The 7,408-nt window shown below is 43.5% G+C and overlaps 1 long non-coding RNA gene across 1 annotated transcript; it reads left to right on the forward strand.

The window, feature by feature from the left end:
• Positions 1-5,583: 5,583 nt before the first annotated feature.
• On the forward strand, positions 5,584-7,081 carry LOC110522575. Its single transcript, XR_002473342.2, has 3 exons — positions 5,584-6,007; positions 6,344-6,406; positions 6,518-7,081. It is a non-coding gene; the product is annotated as an uncharacterized LOC110522575 (long non-coding RNA).
• The last annotated feature ends 327 nt before the right edge of the window (positions 7,082-7,408 follow it).

Consider the following 7,408-nt stretch of genomic DNA (forward strand, 5'->3'; position numbering starts at 1 on the left):
GAGCCTCATTTTGACTTGTTTTAAGGACATTATATCGAAGTTGGATCAGCCTGTAGTGTGGTTTTCCACTTTAATTTGGAGTGTGACTCCAAATCCAGACCTCCATGAGTTGATACATTTGATTTACATTGATCATTTTTGTGTGATTTTGCTTTCAGCACATTCAACTATGTAAAGAAAAAAGTATTTAATAAGAATATTTCATTCATTCAGATCTAGGATGTGTTATTTTAGTGTTCCCTTTATTTTTTGGAGCATTGTATATATATATACTGTATATACATCAATAAACATTTTAATTGGCTGATTAATCGGCATCGGCTTCTTTTGTCCTCCAATAATCGGTATCGGTATCGGCGTTGAAAAATCATAATCGGTCGACCTCTAGTCTCCAGCTCCATCATTGTAGACATGACAGGTAAGCTAGCATGCATGATATCATATAGGCATGCATGATATCATACATCCATCATGTGTTATTAAGCTACATAAAATAAAAGAGTTTGATGTGTGTGGCTGCAGTTGAGATACATTCACTAAAGTTTATTAATTTATTGCCACCGGGGCTGTGTAACTGCTAAACTGCTTTCTGACTGTACTGCAAGATGTCACACCCTGATCTGTTTCACCTGTCTTTGTGATTGTCTCAACCCTCCTCCAGGTGTCGCCCATCTTCCCTATTATCCCCTGTGTATTTATACCTGTGTTCGCTGTGTGTCTGTTGCCAGTTCCTCTTGTTTGTCAACCAGCGTTTTTCTGTCTCAGCTCTTGATTTTCCCAGTCTCACTTTTTCGCACCCTCCTGGTTTTGACCCTTGCCTATCCTGACTCTGAGCCCGCCTGCCTGACCACTGCCTGTTCCTGTCTCTGAGCCCACCTGCCTGACCACTCTGTCTGTCCCTGACCCTGAGCCCACCTGCCTGACCACTCTGCCTGTCCCTGACCCTGAGCCCACCTGCCTGACCACTCTGTCTGTCCCTGACCCTGAGCCCACCTGCCTGACCACTCTGCCTGTCCCTGACCCTGAGCCCACCTGCCTGACCACTCTGCCTGTCCCTGACCCTGAGCCCACCTGCCTGACCACTCTGGCTGTCCCTGACCCTGAGCCCACCTGCCTGAACACTCTGCCTGTCCCTGACCTTGAGCCCACCTGCCTGACCACCCTGCCTGTCCCTGACCCTGAGCCTGCCTGCAGACTTGTATCATTGCCCCACCTCTGGATTATAAACCTCTGCCTATCCTGAGCCTGCCTGCCGTCCGGCCTGCATTGACCTGTCTATTGTCTGTTTGTTGATTTGACGTTGTCTGCATCTGGGTCTTACCTTCATACCTGATACATGATTGTAGTGGGTTTACTAAAGCATTAGCTACAGTAGCTATGTTAACTTTTATGTTAGCTGATATGGTTAACAACGATGTAGGCTGTCTGTAGCAGTTAGTGGCTATGATATGAAAGTTTGGTTTGGATTTTTTTTCTCGCCTGGTCACAGACAACTGATGCGTTGTGCGACAAGGGAAGGGAAAAGGTGAGAGGAGGATAGCGCGTAAATGTGAGAAGAAATTATCCAACGATCAAAAGGATCATGCTGTTTGTATGTGGCTGCTATGAAAGTGAACTGTGTTTGGGTGTGATCAGTGGTGTATTCATTCCGTCGATTCCGTTGAAAAACTTTTCTGAAACGGAAGCAAACGGAACAAATCATTTCCTGGGATATGGTGATTATCCTGGTGACCGGGAGGTTCACAACAAGTTTTTTACATCTGCAGCTTGTCAGGGTGGGATGTCCTTCAACGCTGTAATACAAATAAGACATTTTTATCATCTTTGCTCCTCTTTAATGGTACCGACCGCTACTGTTGCATACCCAGCCGCCAGAGTTGTGACCCATTTTTGTTGGTTGTTTTGTCATAGTTGTGTCTAAGGGGTCATATTTGGGAGGAAATTATGTAACGTCCAGCTAGGTGTTTGTCCCCCTTTGCGCTAAGGATTACAGATTCTTGTTCAGTTCTGGTATTTACGTCACCACAGACTACTACATGTCCCTGGGCCTGGAAATGGTTGATCTCCCCTCCTAGGATGGAGAAGCTGTCTTCATTAAAGTATGGGGATTCTAGTGTGGGGATATAGATAGCACACAGGAATATATTTTTCAATGTAAAAACATACACATATATTTCTAGCCTAATGTAAAATGTTCCTGTTTTGATCAATTCAATGGAGTGGGTTAAGTCTGATCTGTATCAAATTATCATACCCCTTGAGTCTCTTCCCTGTGTATAACCTGGTAGTTTGGTGGATGGGACTACCAGCTCTCTGTAACCTAGAGGGCAACCAGTGGGTCCATCTCCTTAATACCATGTTTCTTGCAGGATGACAGTGTCTGTACTTCTGATGTATTTTGTGAATTCTGGGATCCTGCTCTTTAGGCCAAAGGCATATTGCCTCAGACCCTGTATATAATAGCATTACGGTATGAGAGGTGTGGTGTATTGCCAAAGTACCTTGACTAAGGGCGGTTCTTATGCATGACGCAATTCAAAGTGCCTGGATACAGCCCTTGGCCATATATCACAAACCCCCGGGGTGCCTTATTGCCATTATAAACTGTTCACTAAGGTAATTAGAGCAGTTAAAATAAATGTTTTGTCATACCCGTGGTATAAACTGGGTGGTTTGAGATCTGAATGCTGATTTGTCGAAAGCCGTGGTATATGTTGAGGGGGATTTATAGGGGGATTTAGAGGGGGATTGTAGATGGGAATTGTAGAGGGGGATGTCCATGAAAATGAGGAAAGATGAGCGATAAAGAGAGAGAAGGGAGAGAAGGATGAATGAGTTATTTCTATAATACCACCTAGAGCAGTCGTAGCCAGGAATAAAGCATTCACAAAGGTGTTTGCCTTAACATTTTTCAGAACAGAAATAATCACTAGAACAAAAGCACGTTCTCTCATCATAACTACAGCTTTGACTACACAGTGGTAGAAAAAATACCCACTTGTCATACTCGAGTAAAAGTATAGATACCTTAATAGAAAGTGAAAGTCAACCAGTAAAATATTACTTGAGTAAAAGTTTAAAAGAGAAACCTTTCCTCACTAACATTAACAACTCTCTTTTCCCTGTCTTCTACTTGGCGACAGCTGTGTCACTAAAATCATCATAGTGGCTCCACAAGTAATAACTGGGCAGACAGTGTGGCAGATGGACCAAAGTAAAGGGGTGAGAGGGAGAGAAGGAACAAGACACAGGGGAGTGGAGATGAGGACTCTAGCTCTGTTGTTGATTGATCCTGATGGGTCTCCTGTCCTTAACTAGGTTAGAGAGGTTTATATGAATGACTGACCTTAAGCCAACTCAGGAAGGAAGGAAAGAGCTGTCTCAACCACTGAGTTGGGTGCGTGGGAAGGAGGGAGGCAGGCAGGAAGAGAGAGAGACAGAGAGAGAGACAGAAAGAGAGAGCGAGACAGACAGAGAGACCGAGAGAGAGACAGACAGATTCGATGTATGGTACACTTGACTAGAAAATGATAGCAGAAGTCTGAAAATTGTTAAAATTATGTAACAAAGGGCCTCAAATCCATACAGCTCTTGTCAAAGTCACATGGTTTCCTTTCTGAAGAATAGAGATTAAAGCATCCTCACAAGATGTTACAAATGCAGGGATTGAATGAGAGACCAGATCTAAAGCACAGAAATATAAGATGATTTTCTCTCTCTTTCTCTCTCTCTCTCTCTCTCTCTCTCGCTCTGTCTACTCTCTCTCTCTCTCTCTCTGTCTAGCTCTCTCTCTGTCTAGCTCGCTCTCTCGCTCTCTCTCTCTCGCTCTGTCTAGCTCTCGCTCTCTCTCTCTCTCTCTCTCTCTTTCTCTCTCTGTCTAGCTCTCTCTCTCTCTCTCTAGCTCTCTCTCTCTCACTCACTCTCTCTCATTCTCATTCTCTCTCTCTCTCTCTCCCTCCCTCTGTCTGTCTAGCTCTCTCATTCTCATTCTCTCTCTCTCTCTCTCTGTCTAGCGCTCTCATTCTCTCTCTGTCTAGCTCTCTCATTCTCATTCTCGTTCTCTCTCTCTCTGTCTAGCTTTCTCGTTCTCTCTCTCTCTCTCGCTCTCTCTCTCTCTGTCTGTCTAGCTCTCTCATTCTCATCCTCTCTCTGTCTAGCTTTCTCGTTCTCTCTCTCTCTCTCTCTCTCTCTCTCTCTCTCTCTCTCTCTCTCTCTCTCTCTCTCTCTCTCTCTCTCTCTCTCTCTCTACCAGGCCTCGAACATTGTTCAATGCAATCGGTGGATGTAAAGGTGTGATTGAGTTGTTTCTATCTGCACCCCATGGCTTTTTCCTCTAAGAGCGAGTCGACAGTACTTCATGTTCACAGAGAAGGTGAGAGACAAAATGACATCCTGCTCTGACAGCTTTTACACTAGCCAGCCAGACAGCCAGACAAACAGCCAGCCAGACAGCCAGCCAGACTGCCAGCTAGCCAGACTGCCAGCCAGCCAGACAAACAGACAGGCAGCCAGACAGACAAACAGAAAGCCAGCCAGCCAGACAAACATCCAGACAGACTGTCAGCCAGCCAGACAAAGAGACAAACAGATAGCCAGACAAAAAGACAGACAGACACACAGGAAGGCAGTTGACTGACTCCACTCATCGTGTGGTGATGCTGTATGTCACCATAAGACGTGTTATGTTGTATAATTATTACACACATACTTACATATCTCAGTATCCTTTAATAATAATTACTATTTCAACACTAGGTCCTAGTAAAGGATACTGAGATATGTAAGTATGTGTGTACATTTAGATTGATAAGTGTGGCAAATAGCCTCGCTCCCTACACTTCCCACCTCCAGATGCATGCATAGTGCACTACTTTTGACCAGGCCTTTTGTGAGAAAGGCACTCTGTATAGGCTACTGCGTCCGTCATAGCTGTATAAAAAGTAAGTCACCTCAGAGGTTAAATCAAATCTAATGTATTTATATAGCCCTTCGTACATCAGCTGATATGTCAAAGTGCTGTACAGAAACCCAGCCTAAAACCCCAAACAGCAAGCAATGCAGGTGTAGAAGCACGGTTACTCTATACTGTGTCTACTATTTCAATATTAGAATACATTTTTCTTTAAGCATGCATTATAAAAAGGTTACAAGACGAAATGTCACAGACATGGATAGGAATCTTTTCATCTCTTCAAAGTGGAGTCGCATTTCAACAGCTCAGACACGAGATGTACGGATTACAAAGGGAAAACCAGCCACGTCGCGGACACCGACCTCCTGCTCCCGGACAAGCTAAACACCTTCTTTGCCTGCTTGAGGATAACACAGTGCCATCAACTTGGGCCGCTCCCGAGGACTGTGGGCTCTCGTTCTCCATGGCCGACATGAGTCAGATATTTAAAGGGGAATGGAAACCATTTAGGAAGTGGAACTAAGAGATGTATTCCATCCACTAATACTAAACATGTGCATTTAACATAAAAAACCTCTATATTTAGTATTTTGATTGCCGAAAGCGTTTATTTGAGCTATGTTCAGAGCCATTTTAAATTGCAATAGTAACGACTGACGCCAGTGCGTCATTGGCCGAAGTCAGCAAATTGTCTGTGTTATTGAGTTTTCACGCAGAGAGTGAATGAAGATGGCAACCACAAGTAGTAATTCAAACATGAACTGTATGGTGCCAGGCTGTATGAATTGGCTCCAAAAAAATCCCTTGGTAAACTACCATCGACTGCCCAAGGACCCACAACTTTTGTAGAAGTGGCTCCATACCATGAAGAGGAAGGACTTGCTTGAGCTAGCAGGATCTGCAGACAGCTCTTCACGGAGGCAGACTTCGCAATGAAGGGCACTTTCGATGTGGCAACCGGGAGTTTCCGAATGGAAAGCAGTCATCGGACTACGTTGACGCCCTCCGCTTGCGCCTGAGGTAACGTTAACCGGTCATGTGGTTGACTAGGCTAGCGTTAGACACAGGACAACTTTGTTGCAACTCTAATTGAAGGTAACTAGCTAATTGCGTCTGAAGTTTTTTTGTGTAACACCCCCCCCCAGCAAATAACGTTAGCAAGCAACTCAACTGCAACTAAAATTGCAACAGTTTATCCGTGTACCCCTGTTATTAGGTAACGTTAGTTACTGTAGTAGCTAGCTTCCACCTCAGATAGTCAAGTACTGGAATACACTTTGTTGACAGTTTTGTTTTGTAATGTTTTGTTAACTCCACCTCATTTACTGTGTGTGTGTGTGTGTGTGTGTGTGTGTGGATAAAGCTCACAAGACAGGTAGCTTGTTAATGCCAACTGATATATTAACAAAACGTTTGTTTGTTTGTTTTCAGGATGACATCTTCATCCCTGAAAATGTTTTCATCCTGGAGGAGACTGTTCAGGAGGCAAAAGAGGTACATGCAAATCCATGTTATTTCTAAGGCTATTGTTCATTTCCTGTATCTGCAGTGATTATTGAATATAACTATAGCCTAATAGATGTCTTAATTGTTTTCAACCAACAGGAAAGAACAGTTAGTACAGCCAAACTGACCCCTGGGTGCCAGAGTGTTTCCTGTGCTGCGGTGGAGAAGCGGTCTACCGGAACCAGCACTAAAGAGCTGGATTTGCTACCGTGTCCCGGTTCTACTGTTTCGACTCTCTCTCTCTCAACCTCTAGCTATGAAAAGCCAACTGAGGTGTTGAACTGTTGCACCCTCTATAACCACTATGGTTATTATTTTGATGATAAAAAAAGGGCTTTTGTAAAATACATTTGATTGATTGGTTGATTGATTGTTTTCTGTGCTGTATGCTGTGTATTCACTGTCTGAGTGATGGGACATTTTTATAGTATCTGTAACATATTTTGGTGTGTATTAAATCTTCACCTTAAAGTGGCAATCAGCAGTAGAAACAATAGCAAAGTCTCTCCCTGCTCCTCTTTGGGTAAAAAGCTGTGGGCTGGGGAAATGTAACCACTCTCAAATTCATAGACAGAGCTAAAAGGACTGAACCTCCATGATATCGCTTCGGATAAAGGAATCAGCTAAATGGCATATATTATTAAAGTCTACTTTGACTCCCAACTAGCTGCCCATTGTAGTAACCATTCCTTTCAAATAGATGGCAGCCAAAGCTAGTTGAACTCACTTTTCTAGCGACAGGGACACGGCATTGGTGTGCCCTGAAACTAGTATCTTCAAAGCAAGTTTATCTGTTTACGCTTGAACCTGTTGTTATAGTGGACAAGATAACTAATACTATTTTTACATAAGGCCTATGTCTTAGGTTAGACTAGATTTACTAAATTAACTGGTTTTATTCAAACTTTTATTCAATGCCTTTGCTTCTGGCTATGCGTGCCTTATGAAAGAAATGAAATATGCAGTGTCACGTCCTGACCTTAGTTCCTT

The sequence above is a fragment of the Oncorhynchus mykiss genome, chromosome 4 (assembly GCF_013265735.2).
Source record: "Oncorhynchus mykiss isolate Arlee chromosome 4, USDA_OmykA_1.1, whole genome shotgun sequence".
Classification (NCBI taxonomy): domain Eukaryota; kingdom Metazoa; phylum Chordata; class Actinopteri; order Salmoniformes; family Salmonidae; genus Oncorhynchus; species Oncorhynchus mykiss.